We start from the raw sequence: 17,900 nt of genomic DNA, 5'->3' as shown, positions 1-17,900 counted from the left end.
CTATATTTGTGTTTTGCCCGTAGCCTACTCTTGTAACATAGAAGTGACGGTACTTTGTGTGCCTTAAAAAAATCAAACTAAAAAATAGCCTACAGAATATTCTATCGGAAATTTAGGAAAAGTTGAAATTGCACTGTCGCCAGTCCTCCACAAGAGGGAAGCATGCAACTGAACAAACAGCAGTGGACACAAAGCTGACCAGTTCACGGACATCCAACTGTTTCAGGTTTGAGTTCTTCATTCCGACACATTCGCAAATATTGAGTATTTATTGTTTGTTTTTGTGGGTGTGTGTGTGTGTGTGTGTGGAGAAACAAGCTTATAAATCATACAGATTTTTTTTTTGAGAATGTAAAAATGCAGGAAGTTTTCTGTGAGGGGTAGCTTTAGGTGTAGGGTTGTTGTAGGTCAGGGGTCTCCAACCCTGCTCCTGGAGAGCTACCATCCTGCAGACTTCAGTTCCAACCCTGCTCCAACAAACCTGTCTGTAATTATCAAATAGCCCTGAACACCTTGATTAGCTGGTTCAGGTGTGTTTGATTGGGGTTGGAGCTGGTAATGTCAATTTAATGTAAATCTCATTTATTTGTGTATTAAAGTTTATTTATATTAAATTTAATTTATTTTTAAATATGTTTTTTAAATTTAATTTCATTTTAAAAATACATTTAAAATGTAATTTAATTTAATTTTTCTCTATTAAGTATTCTTTATCATTTTTGGAGCTCAACAGCATCATTTCACTTTCATTGTTTGTAAAAGAACATGTCATACTTTTAAACATAGGCTATTGTACATATTGTACAACAACATACACAAATTTTGCGCTGGAGAGAATACCAGTTTGAAACAACATGAGGGTGAATAAATAATGTCATAGGCCTATATATATATATATATATATATATATATATATATATATATATATATATATATATATATATACATATATATATATTGTGAATTATATAAAAACACACCAGAAGCCTGTTTGCTAAAATATTGGTCTGAAACATCACACTTTCCCCAGTCAGTGTTAGTGCTAGCGACACTTGTAGTTGGTGGAAGTGTTGGTTTTATCAGAGGATGCAGTAGCATGTCAGAAGGTTTTATCACTCTCGAGGCTTCGCGTGGTTGTTCAGTGAAGTGACCCGGATTCTAAAGCAAAGTGGTAGAGGTGTTGTGGAGTGGGAACAGGGGTGGAGGGGGGCTTGTATGATGAGAGTGGATTAGAGATGGAGGTAGGGGGGTTATGAGTGATGCAGTTTTGCAGCTGTGCGTGTGCTTCTGTGTCTGTGTGTGATTACGGGAGGGGGGCAGGAAAGGTTCAGAAGTGTTGGAGCAGAAAATCTCTCTTCTCTCTCCTCCTCCTCTTTCTCTTTCTGTCACCAGGCCAGACGTAAAGCAACAGCAATTTGTGCGATTTCACAGCTCACTGGATCCCAAAAAACTCTGACAGCCTTATACTGAGAAAGGAAGAGAAGCGAGGAGAAATGGAGGGGTTGAGTGATGTTATGAACTGAACAGGGGGAATTTGAAGGACCGGGGAAAATGGAAATATGTGGGATGAGGAAAACTATCACAGTGTCTTGTCAACTTGTTTTGCTTTAGAACCAGAGGGGTGACAAAAAAAGGGCTCTGAAATTGTTCACTGAAACAAAAATGTTATATTATATTTATATGTTATATTTATCCTCATTGCAAGCAAGCCCTTATTTAATGTAGTCTGGGTTGTATTTTTCTCTTGATAAGTATTGTTTATGGTTGTCAAAGATAAGGGCACATCACACAACCTGTGCATGTTGATATCTCATGAATTTACACAAACATTCAACTGAATTGAATGTACAACTTTGATGGCTCCACTAAAAATATGAGAACAATTTTAAAATAAATCAATACTTTTATTCAGCAAGGATCCATAAAATTTATCAAAAGTGGCAATGAAGACATTTATAATGTTTCAAAAAAATTTAAGCCACAAATCAGCATATTAAAATGATTTCTGATAGATAACTGGAGTAATGATGCTAAAAATTCAGCATCAAATTCAAATTCATCACATAATTAAATTAATTAAATGTAATATTTATTTAATCTTATTAATAAAAAAAAGGTTATTGTAACTTTATTTCACAATGCTCTCTTTTCTCTCACAATTTTATGTTTATCTTGCAATTCTATATAAAAAAAGTTATGTATAAAAAAAAAAAAATTTTATCACAAAAAAAGTTTATATCTCGCATTTTTTTCTTGTGAGAAAAAAGTCTTACGTTTTTTATCCCGTGGCAGAAAGTTTCTATAGAAAATAGCTTTTTTTATTTGTAATCATATTTCACAATATTACTGTTTTTACTGTATTTATGATCAAATAAATGCAGCCTTGGAGACTTGACCACAAGCTTTTGAACAGTAGTATATCAGTAGTGTATTTGTGCCCTCCATTTGTGTCTTCTGCTAGTTTACTATACAATGAGCTCAGCATAAAATCTGAGCCTGAGGATCACCTAATCTCTTCATGAGCCGTAACCGCTCTTTGAGCTTCCATTTGTGTGACCTTTTCCGTTATCTAATATTCAGAGATGTGTCACTTTTAACCCCAGAAAAAACCTCAGAAGCCATTCTGAATGCATAATGCTTTCTCTCTGACAATTACGGTGTTTGCAGACAAGCAAGCTAGAAACTAGTGCAATAATTGAAAAGGCATTTGCCAGGATGACGGAGCACTTAAAAGAACCACCTCCTTAGAAGAGGAGCTCAAGTGCCCTCAAGATAAGACATGTCACCTGAGTTCTTTGTCTCGAGGGCTGTAGGACATCTGGATTGGCTTTTAAGGTCAGTCATGGGACAGGAAGCCCCTTTAATCCCCCCAGCTGTAAAGTGAGGAGGATATTCCTTGGGTTGCTGAACAGTAGCTGCACACAGTCCTGTCTAATCACAGCACATCAGCTTAAAGACTTTGGAATTGTTCACTTAAAATGACGATAAGATGACTTTGTCAAAAATCAGGCTGAAACTTTATTAAAAATTTGATTCTTAAAGATATGACCTCTAAACACAATTACATTTAAGCACTATTGTACAAAATGTTCCTATAAATAATACAAAAGAAATGGAGATAAAGTCCATCTTTTGCATACAAAAAAGGCATAGGATTTACATAGATATTTGGTGCAACGTACACTGATTAAAAAAACAAACAAACAAACAAACAAAAAACAGTAATAATCTTGAATTTAACCCAACCATTAAACCACCATTTAAAACTAAAATGTGTAAAAATGTTGAAAATTATTAAAGCATGGTTTTCATTGGCTGCTTTTCATTAAATAGTAAACAAACCTAGGAATTATATATTCCGGTATATATATATATATATATATATACCGTTTAGTCAACTGACTTTTGAATATAATGCTGAAAATCTAAGAAAGTTGAACAAAATATTCTGAAAACTCACTAAAATATTCAAACGTTATTCTAATATTTTATTATATTATTACTTTGATAACTGATTAAGCTGGAGTTGTTATAGTCAAATAAAAATAAACCTGAAACTAAAATTAAAACTATTAAAAAACATTTTCATTACTTGAAACAAAATAAATGTTAACCGAAATAAAATAAAATATTAAAAACCTTCTATTTCAGCTAGTTGCCAAGGCAACATTTCTCATTTTAATTGAGTAACTTGATGTACTAAAACAACTAAAACTAAAACTGAAAGAAAATAAATAATAAAAGCTAAACTAATAATAAAATAAAACAAATAATAATAATAAAATAATACAAAACTAAATAGACATATATAAAAAACATTAAATAAAACCTCAACTAAAATAAAAGTAGAAAGTAAAAAAATAAAAAATAAATAATATATTAATAAAAACTTAATGCTAAAATAACACTTGCTGAAGCAGTTATTATTAAAGTTCAGCCATACACTGACAAAAAAAAAAGTGCCTAGGATTTACTATGAAACCACTCAGAAATTGCTTGTAAATTTCACAAATAGTTACAAATAAATTACAAGTATTTTCTTGTAAGATGTACACCAGTGATCTTTGTTTTAAACCTTTGAAAAATCTTTTATTACAGTGTATGCTAAAAGTATTAAAGAACAGAAGCTGGTTTACAGATAAACACAGGCTCTTTCAGACGTGCTGTGTGGGCCTTGTTTTCTCACATGAGCATGAAATGGCTGTGTAGGGCGAGGGGTCAAGTGAAGGTGGCATCCCCACGCAGCCAACTGGAAAGCTTGGAGTTCAAAGGTCATTGAAAATATATTCTCGACTGGTTGACTTGTCATACAAATCAAATCAGCTACTAGCTGTACTAGCTGTTTAAAATGACCCGGCCTATTAACAGAGCAGGGACAGCAGACAGCAAACCAGTACTACCAGAATATCTGTACCTTCATTCTTTTAACCTCAGATATTTTCAGATGGAGTAGATGTTATAATGCTACTCTGATTCTAGCTGAATTTTATATTCCCTCTGTGACTTTGACCTTGTCTTCCTCGCTATTTGTAAGACTGTGATTTATTTGTCAGATTAATTTTGTTGGCTGCATTGAAATGTGTTTAAGATAGGGGTCACTCTTCAGGTCAGAGATGGCAGCCAATAAATTGAAGGTAAAAAAAGAAGGGAGAGTGTGTTTAAAGCAAATTGGCAGAGGAGAGAATAATTCAAAGTATTGCATTTGCACAAACATAACAGCATCTCTGAATTATTAAACAGTTTAGTTTTTAAAATTGAGTTTACAATTAAATGTGTGTTAAACACGACAGTCAATAATTTTGCTTCATTGTAAACATGCACTGCAGATGTGCATTAACTAGGACTGCTGTCGCATAGGGAATGTGTCTTTAGAATAGTGTGAATTTCAATAAAATCAATAAGTGTTTTCTTAAAGCTCTTAGCTGGCATTCAGTTTTGCATGCTTTGCAACATATGAGTGCTATCCACTTATACATTAATAAAGTAAGCATATCTTTCATCAGAGCCAAATCAGTAGTACCAAGCATGCATAGCAACCCTTGACATTAGCTTTAACAAACACATGCACATTGTACATTGTTTAAAATCAGTAATAATTTAGTTTAATACAAAAACTAAAATCTTAAAATATTGAACATTTAAAAAATAAAAGAGACATGTTTTTCATAAAATTTTTCATTAAATAGTCACTAGCAGTGTTATTTTAGTATCACTGATACTATTTTATAACTATTTTATGTGTTTATTTAAAGTTGTACTAATTTTTTTTCTATTGATTTCAGTCAATATTTGTTTTATGTAAAAAAAAAAAAAAATGTTTTCATGGTTTAAGTTTTAGTTAACTATAATAATCCTGGCCACTAGGAGTTCATTTATTTGTAGGTATATTATTTATTGGTAAGTATGTAATGCGATTATATGCATTTTATAATTTAATGGTAATACACACAACATAAAAAAAAAAACATTTATTCCAAAATATTATTAAATTATATTATATTATAATATATTTTTTTGTTAATTCATGTTAATTAATCAGTCTACTATTACCAATACAACATAACATTAAAAAAAGAGTATTAAATTACCTATATGTTTTCTAAAACTTAAGATGGCACTTGTGGTGTTATAAATTTGATGCATAAAAGCTGCTGAAAAATTTAATTGATACGTTTGAAAAACTTTTGCTAATGAGTTTTAAACCAGAGATACTATTTAAAAAAATATACTGAAATCACATTAAGATCACAGCAACATTTACAATTGCTTAATGGTTACTGCCAGCAAAATTATTATAGAAACCTAATTTGAAATGTACCATCTATAGCAGTCATTTTAAAGCTAAAGTTTGGGGAAAAAAATATGCAACATAACATATTCGACATCACAATATGAAAAAATGTACATCTATGTATTTTTCTCTCCTATAGTAGTACTGTACATAGCTTATGCAAGAGTTTTGAGATGCTCCTTGTAAGACCTCAGCAGGCAGATGAAAATCTCTAGATGGAGACCCACGTGGACAGACAAGCTTATAAGGCAGATGTTCATGATTTGTTTCTTTAATCTGGCCAATTTCCTTGCCCTTGGCAGAGGATGGGTCTATAGGTCATTCTGGCTGAACCTGCCTTGCTGGTCATTCATCTCCTCACGGGCAGCTAATGTGGGGCAGTCGCTGGAGCGAAAAGCTGTCAGAGCTGTTTTTCATTCATCGCCTGTTTTCCCGCATACATTTCAATTAGAGAAGCTTCAGGATGCTACCGGTCCGCAAGGGGAAGCTCTGGCAAAGCCCTCGTTTAATACTCCCATCTGTAAGATAAATATTAGCCCATCGCTGCCGGTATCGATTTGTGTTAAGGTTAAAAGCTTTGAGGACCTTGGCTTGAATATGGGCTGCTTGACAACCTCCCTTCACCCCCTCAGTCAAATTGGGTCTGACCCAGACAGTTGAATCCTGGTCCTTGATTTCTTCCCCCATATGTGATTAAATGCTGCCTCCCTCCCCGTCAACCCAGCCTTAACCCTAGACCTCTCTGCTCCCAGGTCACTTAACCTTGAACCCAATTACAAGATAAGGTTACTTAAAGGTGACCCCCGCTTTGCTTTACTCAGCTAATAGGACGGTCGAGAAAAAGCCCGGCGCAGCTGATATGCTTCTAGCTAATTCACAGGGACTGACAAAGGTCGCACTCAAGCCATAAAGAAGAGCTTCGCTCTCTCGCATGAAATGAAACTCAGCAATACACAAAGGCAGTCAGGTGGAGAGCCAGCAGTGCAGCCTGCTATTCAAATAAGAAATTTTTGATGTATTACAGTCAACTTGAAGTATTAACGTTCATACACTGCCACAGAACACAAAGGTCACATTTACACTGTCAACGAATTGTGTTTTTTTTTTTTTTTTTTTTATTTTTTTTTTGTGGCAGTGATTGGATTTTTTTTGCATGAGCGAAAACAGAAAAAAACACTAGTGAGATTTCTATCCATACTATTTGAGCCACTTTTCCTCTTTATTTGGGATGGGTTTTTTTTTTTTGTAATGCTGAGTAATAACATGATGTTTTTTCATGGTTTAATATCCGTTCCTTATGCATTCAAAATGTTTTATAGAATTTATATATTGACCAGAGGGCATGACTGAATGCAAACTATAATTATGATCACATGCAATAATAACAATAATAATAAATACACCATTCATTCATTCATTCATTCATTCATTCATTCATATGTTCATTCATTTTTTTTTTTTTTTTTTTTTTTTTATGTTTTAGTTTATTTTTGTGAAGTGTTTTTTGATTTTTGAGGAATATGGGTATATTGGGTGTGTATTTTTTTTTATTTTTTTTTTTTTTTTTTTTTTTATTATTATTATTATTATTATTATTTTTATTTATAGACATTATTTTTAATAAATACACAATTTGTTTATTTATATATATTTATCCATTCATTTATAAGTTATTATTTAAAGAAATGTAAATTACCTACTATATTAAAACAACCTTTCTTATAGTCATGCAACCTGTTTGTAAATTTTATATACTGTATGAGCAACATGGGAAGCTGAGTGATGAAACAGCCCTTGGTAACTGAATTGTGTAGCAAATTCAATACACATTTCTGTCCTTTGTTGATCCTCCATTATATTTACTTGTCAGATGTCATTTGGCAGATAGTTTGCATTCAGAGCAATCTGCAGTGAATAGCAGAGACTCCCCCCCCTTCAGCGGCGGAGGTTAAGTGCTGTGCTAAAGGCCACAGTGATCACAGTAAGACTGTAATCCTGATATGCTTCTGGTTGCTGGGTCACACTTGTTTCAGACAGAACCTTCAGCCTGTGTCAGCAGTCATGGCACAATTAATATTATATTACCACCAACTCAAAGTAAATGATACAATTTCTATAGATTTTCTATAGATTATATTTGTTTATCAATGAGGCATGATTTTTAATTAAGTCAAAATAGAAAAAAGTAACAAATCCATTAAGATGGAACAGCCTCTGCACACAAAACTCACATGGATTTTATGATAGAATTATGTGGTACTTCATTGCATTCACTAAAGGCAGATTCATGAAAATGTCAAAATTTACTTACCCTCATGTTGTTCCAAACCCGTATGACTTCCTTCCTTCTGCTGAACAAAAAATAAGATATTTAGAAAAACATTGGGATCATTGTATGGACAAATGTTTTTCTTTCTTTTTTTATAATAATAAATAATATTTTTTTATTATATATTGTATAGAATTTACATAGTAATGTAAACGCACAACTATAATTATGATTAAATGCAAAAATGAAAAAAAAAAGAATGAATATTTTTTGAAAATAAATATACAGATATAAACTATAAAATTTTAAAATAATTTTATATTCTAAACTAATATGATTGTTTTATTAAAATAAATGTATTTATTATTATTATTATTATTATTATTATTATTATTATTATTATTATTATTATTATTATATAATACACTGCCCGTCCAAAAAAAAAAAAAGTCACACACTCTAATATTTTGTTGGACTGCCTTTAGCTTTGATTATTGCACACATTCGCTGTGGCATCATTTCCATAAGCTTCTGCAATATCACAACATTTATTCCCGTCCAGAGATGCATTAATTTTTCACCCGGATCTTGTATTGATAATGGGAGAGTCAGACAAAGTGACTTCTCCAGCACATCCCAAAGATTCTCATTGGGGTAAAGATCTGACTCTGGACTCTGTGGTGGCCAATCCATGTGTGAAAATGATGTTGCATGCTCACTGAACCACTCTAACAATTTGAGCCCGATGAATCCTGGAATTGTCATCTTGGAATACTGTATGCCCGTGCCATCAGGGAAGAAAAAATTAATTGATGGAATAACCTGGTCATTCAGTATATTCAGGTAGTCAGCTGACCTCATTCTTTGGGCACATAACATAATTATCCATGCAGTAATTATCCAATGGGAGGATCTTAACTATTTACTTAGTTAAATGCAGGTGGTGACCTCTTTTTTGGACGGGCAGTGTATAATATAATTATATTTATTTTATATAATATTACAAAATAAACACAATATATAAATGTGATTGATTAAAAATGTGATTGTTTTTGATAAAATGTATTATTATTATTATTATTCAATTTGTTTTACTTTTTGACTAATATTTTTTCATAATGCACTATTTAAGTTTGTGCAGCCCAGTTTCAGTTGCAGAATTGAAATAAAGACTAATTTGATTTTCTATTTTGTTATTCATTGCATCAAGAGTTTTATTCACCCTTTTCATCATATGAAAGAATGGGGCTGCATTTGACGTGCTTAAACATATCAGTTCATTGTTTGTAAATTAAGCCTTGAAATAGGTCATTGCATTTTGATGAGAGACAAAGGACTGTAAAATTGCACAGCAATGCCAGACAAATATGTTCAAAGGTCTGTCTGCCTGCAAGGACCACTTAAATGATGCATTAAACAGCCAAAAACATACCTCAGTGAAGGCAAACATTCAACTCAAGAAGAAAGAAGCACCTGAAGCAAACCGTGTTACTGCTATTTTAACAATGAAAGTAAAAACAACCCAGTCTAAGTGTTTAATACATACAGTAGTTAGTGTTGCCTGATTACTTACAGCCAGAAAATTGGGAGAAAATGGCCAAAGAGGGAGGGAGAGACAGATTGAGAAAGAGCGAGAGTGCCCTGGTAGCAGAATAGCCTGTTGACCGCTGGGTGAACCTTCCACTGAACTGAGGATGAACCTTCAACTTGAGGAGCATCGGTCACAGATCTCCCTGGGAGCTGCAAACAGGGGACCAACACACCAGCACTTAATACACACATCTCGCACTATTCACCCCTGCATACAGTACACACTTTGAACACCAGAGCCATATGCAAAACAGGAGAGCTGAAAATCATCAATAGCATTTTTATTTTATTTTTTTGCGATGTGCATGCATGTAGATAGATGTATTGAGAGTTCATGATTTAAATCTTCTGCATCATTATGCAATAGTGTGCACGCAAACCAGCAACATACACAAACATCCTAACATGACACACCCAGTGGGGCGATTGCAAAATGCGGCACAGGGGTCACGTACGGGTCAGTGTCGAACATACCATTCCTGTCTCAGTTCGGCATTCTGTTGCAAATGTCACAAGGGTGGGACTACAGAAACGCTAGGCAGCATAAACTCCACTTTCTGAGGTGAAAGCTGAATTACTGGTAAGAGTCCCATTAACATCAGCATTGTGTTGTGAAGTGGGGCAAATGTGAGCCGGAGGGTGTCAGACGTGTGAACAGAGTCCTATAGGAGATGTAATGTACATACTGGACAACAAGAGTACTGGCAGTGTGCTAGACATAGAAAGCACAGGCCTTACATAACCTGACTCAACTGATTTAACCTTTGCCTTATTCAAAATAAGATTTAGAAAAGCACCTATTTCCATTGTATAAATACTGAATGTCAACATAGTGACTTTAAAAATATATTCAATAAACTACCAGTCAAATGTGTGGGCTCAGTAAGATATTTGAATGTTTTTGAAATGTTTCTTATGCTCACCAAGGTGGCATTCCTTTGACTAAAATACAGTAAAAACATTAAATATTTACAATTTAAAATAATTGTTTTCTATTTTAGTATATTTTATTCCTGTGATGCAAAGCTGAATTTTCAGCATCATTACCTCAGTCTCCATTGTCACATGATCCTTCAATAATCATATTCAGATTATTGAAGGAGATTCTGTTATAATAAGATTATATATATATATAGCAAGATCTTGTCATATATAAAACAAGATTTTGTTATATATATATATATATATATATTTAAATTTAATTTAATTTAAAATTAATTTAAATTGAATACAAAGAAAATACTAATTTGGTACTAAATTGTTTGGATTTAGTAGTAAATCTAAGTTGAATAATAATTACTTAATAATAATTAACCATAATTTATTTCATTTAATTTAAAAACAAAGAAACTAGTATTTTATTATATTAGTATTTATTTTAATAAGTATTACTAATAGTAATAATTTTTTTGAAAAATAGAAATATTTTGTTGCATTATAAAAGTCTTTACTGTCACTTTCGATCAAATTAATGCATCCTTGCTTAATAAAAGTATCAATTTCTTAATTAATTTGAACAGTAGTCATTAAAATTCAACTAAAATTATTGATTTGACTTTTTTTTTTTTTTTTTTTTTTTTTTTTTTTTTTTTGGGCTTCCTTGGACAAATTTGTGCCCATGTCAGGATTTCAAAGGTATATATCTTTTTCAAAGGTATATATAATACATTTCCTTGTAATTTTCAGTTACTGTATATAGTTGTACTAGACAACTAGACGTTGTACTAAATTGTACTAAATTGTGCTAAATAAAAACAAGTGGTTCTCACCTGTGCAAAACTCACCACTAGGGCGTTGCTGTTCAGTTTCTATAGAGTTGTAGATGTCGAATTTCCTGTAAAAAGAAATGCATAACATTATGGAAATAATGGGTTATGCCATTTTGTGTTGATGAAGGTAAATATTTGAATAGTTTTTTTAAAAGCCATGTCACATGCACATGAGAAAACAATATACAGATAACATCGGTCATAAAAAGCTTTGATAACTTAGAAATCGTTATGTTCTTACTGTATAGTAGGGCAGCCCATAGCCAAGGACACTTTGCTATGGCAAAAGACAAATGGAGAGACAACTGTCCCTGAAGTCAGAACAGGTGCTGCGGGACAGGCCAGAGTCCGGCAGGACAACTGTACTATTCCTGTCCGGAACAGAGCCGGCTGATTGCGGATCCACAGAGACTAATGACAGATGGACAGGTGGGGAAGCCCTCGAACGGCCCGGAGGTTTGTGCTTTACACTCCAAGAGAATGATGGAGTAACCTTTTCCACAACATAGACACAATTGATGGCGCTATCAAAGAGTAATTGTTCATAAATTTGTTAAATCAGCATGTGTTTGTTTCTAATAGTGTTCCTCTGTCCTCTGGAAACAGATTTATTCACTACGATGAGCAATTTCCACACAAACAGACTCGTGGAAAAACAGCGCGAATCATGCAGCTGCAACACCCCGCGCCTATTAACATGACTTTGACCTCACACATCCGGGTCAGTGCATCCGAGCAGGGGAATAAAGGCAGAGCTGGTCCCAGAATGTGAGTTCCCAATTACCCTTGAGTGAGATCCACAGAGCAGAATGCTGCAGGTGAGAAGTTGGATGGGGCTTCTGTGATGGGCTGGCAGAGACACAATCAACCTCTGTGGCACCAGCTTGGAATCGCTGTGTGTCTGCGATGAAAAATGCTGAGGGCACAAGACAAAACAGTACACAGACTAATGAATTCAATGCATGTGTAATTTATTACAAGCAGACGGGCCCCTCGTTTCTTTCTGGTGTGGCAAATTAAATCAAATTAAATAAAATCAAGATGGAGTGATTGAGATGTCATGTAAGGTCATTATACTTTGACCCACAAAAAGTTCACAAGATACTATTATATATACATAATAGTATCATAAATGTACTTTATTTGGTCATTTGACGTCATTCATGTCATTTCAAACACATATGCAATTAATTTTTTCACTTGGAAGAGGAAAGGAGACATCTTAAAAGAATATTTATGACTGTTCATGGTGACTATTATCATTAAACTCCAAAAAAGATAATAAAAGTAGTAAAAATGAAAAAAAAAAATGGCTAAACAATTTCAAATTATAGTAATTGAAAATGTGAAGTTTTTAAAGGAGAAAGACTAAGAGATATTTTTTTACAGTGCATAATGTAGTATAAAAATAGTGCTCAAAATAAAAATCTTGTGCTCATTGCAAGAAAACAAGTTGATAAAAAGATTGAATCCCTAATTTGGTAATAATATATCATAATGAGAGATTTACAAGAAATAAATTTTTGACTGGGATCACCAAATTAGGTAAAGGATTTTCAAGAGTCAAAGTCATACGATAACTGAGGAACAGATAAAACAAATTGTCATCATACAACCAATTTTTTCAAATCTTATTTGTGTTTGCGTCAGATTCATTAAAAGTGCATTGGAACATCAAAATAGTCATTAACACCAAAAGCTATTGGTTTCTGTGTGTTGTAGCTAAGAGAAAATGATCAAATAGAGAGTTTTGTGGTGTTTTTTGTCCACCTTCGAGCCTGATATATCCCTATCTGGGTAAACTATTCCTTTAAAAATCAGTTAAGCATGCATATTAATTGATCAAAGCCTATATCTAACTGCTCAGACAAACACAGCATATACTGTAGTAGAAGATGTTCTCAATCATCAAAATGAACACGATAGGAAATTTGCCTAAAGGCCTCGAAGACTGAGCACTGTATCTCATCTCAACTCGTTCCCCTTCTGTTAATAGTTCAATGGCATTTCATCTCTCCAACAATTACCCTGTCCTTACTGTATCGAACAACTCGATAGAATATGACTGTGATCTAATGTAGTAGATCCATCAGTGCTGGTGTCATGGCAGTGGAGTTCACACAGAGATCAGGAATCAATGTGCAGCTCTGCAAAGGGCATATACAGTTTGTTAACGATGTACAGGCGTATGTAAAACTCAACTGTCTTTTACAAAGTTATAAACATTCTCTGCCAGTTGAGTCCAAAGTTCTCAGACTACACTGAAAATCTGGGACTCAAAACCTAATTCAAACCGGGAAATAGAAAGTTGTTAGATTTCAAAACATAAAAAACATTTTGGTGTAAAATAATAATAAGGTGTAAAATATTATTTTTATATATTTATTTGATCATATATTTTTAGATCATTTATTTAATATAAAACTGAATACCAATATTTTTTCATATGGATTTAAAAAATAAACATTTTGACAAAATAAATAAGAAAATTAATATTTATTTAATAATATTATTTTAGAGCATAATTTATTTAATATAAAATTGGGTAATAATTTAGATCATAATTTATTTATTTTAAATTAAAAAAGAACAATTTTGACACAAAATAAACAAGAAATTTATAATTATTTTGTAATGATTTATTTAATATAAAATTAAAACATTTCAATTATTTGTTTGATATAAATTTAATACAAAGAAAATACTAATTTAGTACTAAATTGTTTTTATTTAGTAGTAAATCTTAATCGAATAGTAATTAGACCATCATTTATTTAATATGAATAAAAACAAATAAACTAGTATTTCATTATATTAGTATTTTCTTTTTACTATTAGTATTACTAATAGTAATAAATTATTTGAAATAGAAATCTTTTGTTACATTATAAATCTTTACTGTAACTTCTGATTAATTTAATGCATCCTTGCTGAATAAAAGTAGTAATTTCTTTAAAAAAGTAATAAATTAAATAAATTAGTACCAGAAGTAAATTAGTATTTGTTTAAAAATGATTTAATAATTTATTTAATATCAATACATAATTTAAATAAGAATCTTAAAATTTTAAATTTATATAATTTTATGCACTATTTAAGGTTACTAATTAAAAATAATCAAATATGTGGCAAACTTCTTTATTTACATTGTTATGCTAATAATATGATATGTTAATATACAGTATTAAATAATAATAATAAAAAAAAACAGAAGCAGTTTTAATGCAAAAATGGACATTTGTACCCCACTGTATATGTAGCAAGATGAAAAATGCTTATAACCGCAACGCAGCACTTTCTGCTAATGGAACATACCGACTCTGTGTAACATTGACAGGCCTTAAGGCCATGTGATGATGACTTTCTAGGTCAAATGCTGCCCAAAGCCAAGACAGCCAGAAAGGACGGGGGAGAGAGAGACACTGAGGGGAAGCAAAACAGGGGGAGAGCATTCACAAAGTGGAAACAGACGTGCCTAAAAATAAACCATCTGAAATATTTAACTTACTGACCTAGAAACTGCATCACTGTAATCATATCAGTGCTCCTGTAGAGGGGTCGGCAACAACAAGAGTATGATATCATTAATGTGGGGTATGGAAATCATAATGAAACAGGAAGAAGAAACCCCTGGGGAAATTCGCCAGCAAACATGTAGCCAAGAAAAATCCTGTTAATCAGGGGCGGTTTAATCGCTCTGTCCACTCTTATAGAATTTTCTAGAATCAGTGAACTTTTAACGCAATGTGTGTCACAGGGCATCAGTTCAGTATGTGACTCACAAAGCCCTCGTGAACACAAATACACAGCTGAGCTAATGAGGAGCAGAAATGGTGCCTTTCGAAAAAACATCAAAAAAATATCTGATCAAAAATACAATAAAAATAGTACTGTTGGGTAATATAATTATCATTTAAAACAACAGTTTTCTGTTTGAATATATTTTACAATGTAATTTATTCCTGTGATGAAAAGCTGAATTTTAAGCATATTACACCAGTCTTCAGTGTCACATGATCCTTCAGAAATCATTCTAATTTGCTGATTTGCTGCTCAAGAAACATTTTTTATTATTATCAATGTTGGAAACAGTGTGCTTTTATAGAAACCATAATACATTTTTTAGGATACTTTGAGAAGTTTCACGCATACACAACAACATTTTCAAAATGATTTGCGTTTACACATATCCGTGAAAACGGTCAAAAACGCTGTATTATGTATGCCAGGCCAGTAGTTGGCACTGTCACCTTGTTAGTAAACAGTGCCTGTAGGGAAGTGACGATAATATGATGAACATGATGCATCTCATCTTCATGGTGAAGTAAATCCACACTTTGCTAAAAAAGCATTAGCAAACTCTTGAGCAGCAATAACAGTACCATATACTCCGCCATTGTTGTATATGTTTGTTCGCGCTTGCCTTAAAATCAACACGTACTGCGCATGTCTACATACCTAACACGTAGTACGCATGCGTATGACGTCACTGTTTTCAAAGATTCCCGTATTGGGTGTTTGCACAGAAACGATAACAGTGGCGTTCAAAAACTTGCACCCGTTTTCAAAAATAAGCATTCCTAAAACGCAATTGTCATGTAAACGAACAGGCAAAACGCATAAAAAGTTTCCAATTTTTGGCTGAAAACGTTGTAGTGTAAATGGCCCCTTACTTTCTCTCATGTCGTTCCAAACCTGTAAAACTTTTCTTTGGTGAAAAACAAAAAGCGGATTGTGCAGCATGCTCTGTCCTTTACCATGAAAGCAAACAGTGGGAAAACACCATAAAATTAAAATAAAAGCTTTATACATTTACTCATCTCGAGCCATACAAGTGCATTTGTGAGAAACATGATGACAAACCACTGCTATGTGTCTTGATTCTAAATGCTGTTGTGACTTTTTGGGTGAACTGTTCCTTTAAGAGATGTCCTGCTCTCACAGGCTAGTAAACAATTAGAATATAGGCTATTTTTGTTTTGCATCATTCCCAGTTTACGCATATGAAAATGAGACTAGCCTTGAATCGACATTTGAGAATATAAAATGTAAAATTTTCAGGGAGATTTACAAATCATTCAAATTAAGATTGATCTATTTTAATGAAACTCTTGCACTTTGATAATCACTATTTGAGAGTTGCCCTGGGGCAGTTGAGAGGCAGTGCAACACCATCAATATTGATGCCCTGTGGCTTAACTGGGTTTTTGGAGGGACTTTCTCCCACATCAATATTGATGCCATTGCCAAATATATTCGTGAGGCCCTCTTTAAGGATTTATAACAGCTAAAGGAAGGGTGGACGACTTTGTTAAAATGCTGTTGACGTTTTGGTCCCGATGACTGTGCTGGAGGAATTTCTTTTAGTCACACTCATTAGTTTTATGAGATTGTGATTTTTGGTTTGGAAAACAAAATGGATTTTCAAATGAAAAACATCTAAATAAATGGGGTTTTGATTTGAGACCCCTGATAAGCAATCGTCCAAAACTTCTCCAGTACAGCTTTGTATGTTCCCTCAAACCACCGCAGGGCAGGAGCTCTGCTTTAGCAGCTGGCTTCCTGACAGAGAGCCAAAAATGAGAGACCTCGTATGCACAAAGACTGACCTCAATTCAGTTTGACGTCTCAACTATTGATCTGGCTGGCCGACCCTCCCAGACACAGACTGCTTGCCCTTGTGGCCAATGTTCAAGTTTAAGCGCTATTGCTGCAGGCGACTTCATTCTTAACATTTGAAGCGTGCATTGCTATAGTTCATCCAGGCCTCTTGTTAAATTGAGATTGTCACATCAGTTAGAGGTTAAACGTGTGCGTGACTCAAACACTGCTCAACAACACCCCATTTGTTTGCTATAGTAGAGTTTGGAACAATCACTGTCACGTCTGAATGATTTATGGGGCATGACACCAGATTTGTCATTTTAACTACAAGCCACAATGGCTGTTAAAACATGTCAGAATCTAAACAATGGTAAAACTGAAGCTGAATTTTTATCAAACTGTAGATGTAAAATACAAGCATCCTTATAGATGCTTGAAATATGTATGAGATGATAAAAACCAATATGCATCTACATTAAAAAAGACATTTAACTTACCCACAGGGTACATGCTGCTGCAGATATATTTTATATTCACAGTTAGGTAATATTGCATGTTGTTGAGGTGAAGAGGTCACTGTTGAACTGGAGTGACAGGTCTGAAATGAAGGAATAAGTCATTTTCATACTAGCCGCTCTATTGCTGTAAGGGGTCTAGAGACCACAAGGCCACAAGCATGACTTATAACCCTGCCAACAAAGCTACAAACATTGTACATTAGTGAATTTTTTAAAAGAATAAAAAAATAGGCTGAAAGTATATTCTATCAAAATTAAGCATTTAAATGTCTTAAAAAAAACTGAATGCTTTTTGCCATGGAGTTAAATACTTGAGGAAAACCTGTTTCAGTCAGCCAGATGCATCAGCATTTTGGGTT

The 17,900-nt window shown here is 33.3% G+C and overlaps 2 long non-coding RNA genes across 2 annotated transcripts; one reads left to right on the top strand and one right to left on the bottom strand.

Moving 5' to 3' along the window:
• Positions 1–9,207: 9,207 nt before the first annotated feature.
• Positions 9,208–11,801, bottom strand: LOC122148075. Its single transcript, XR_006162071.1, has 3 exons — positions 11,661–11,801; positions 11,420–11,484; positions 9,208–9,800 (listed from the first exon to the last, which is right to left on the bottom strand). It is a non-coding gene; the product is annotated as an uncharacterized LOC122148075 (long non-coding RNA).
• LOC122148076 lies at positions 10,153–12,167 on the top strand. The gene is made up of 3 exons (XR_006162072.1): positions 10,153–10,230; positions 11,668–11,875; positions 12,026–12,167. It is a non-coding gene; the product is annotated as an uncharacterized LOC122148076 (long non-coding RNA).
• The last annotated feature ends 5,733 nt before the right edge of the window (positions 12,168–17,900 follow it).

The sequence above is a fragment of the Cyprinus carpio genome, chromosome A16, assembly GCF_018340385.1.
Source record: "Cyprinus carpio isolate SPL01 chromosome A16, ASM1834038v1, whole genome shotgun sequence".
In the NCBI taxonomy this organism is placed as follows: Eukaryota; Metazoa; Chordata; class Actinopteri; order Cypriniformes; family Cyprinidae; genus Cyprinus; species Cyprinus carpio.
The sequence above is the reverse complement of the archived record's forward strand: the minus strand, read 5'-3'. Positions and strand labels throughout refer to the sequence as shown.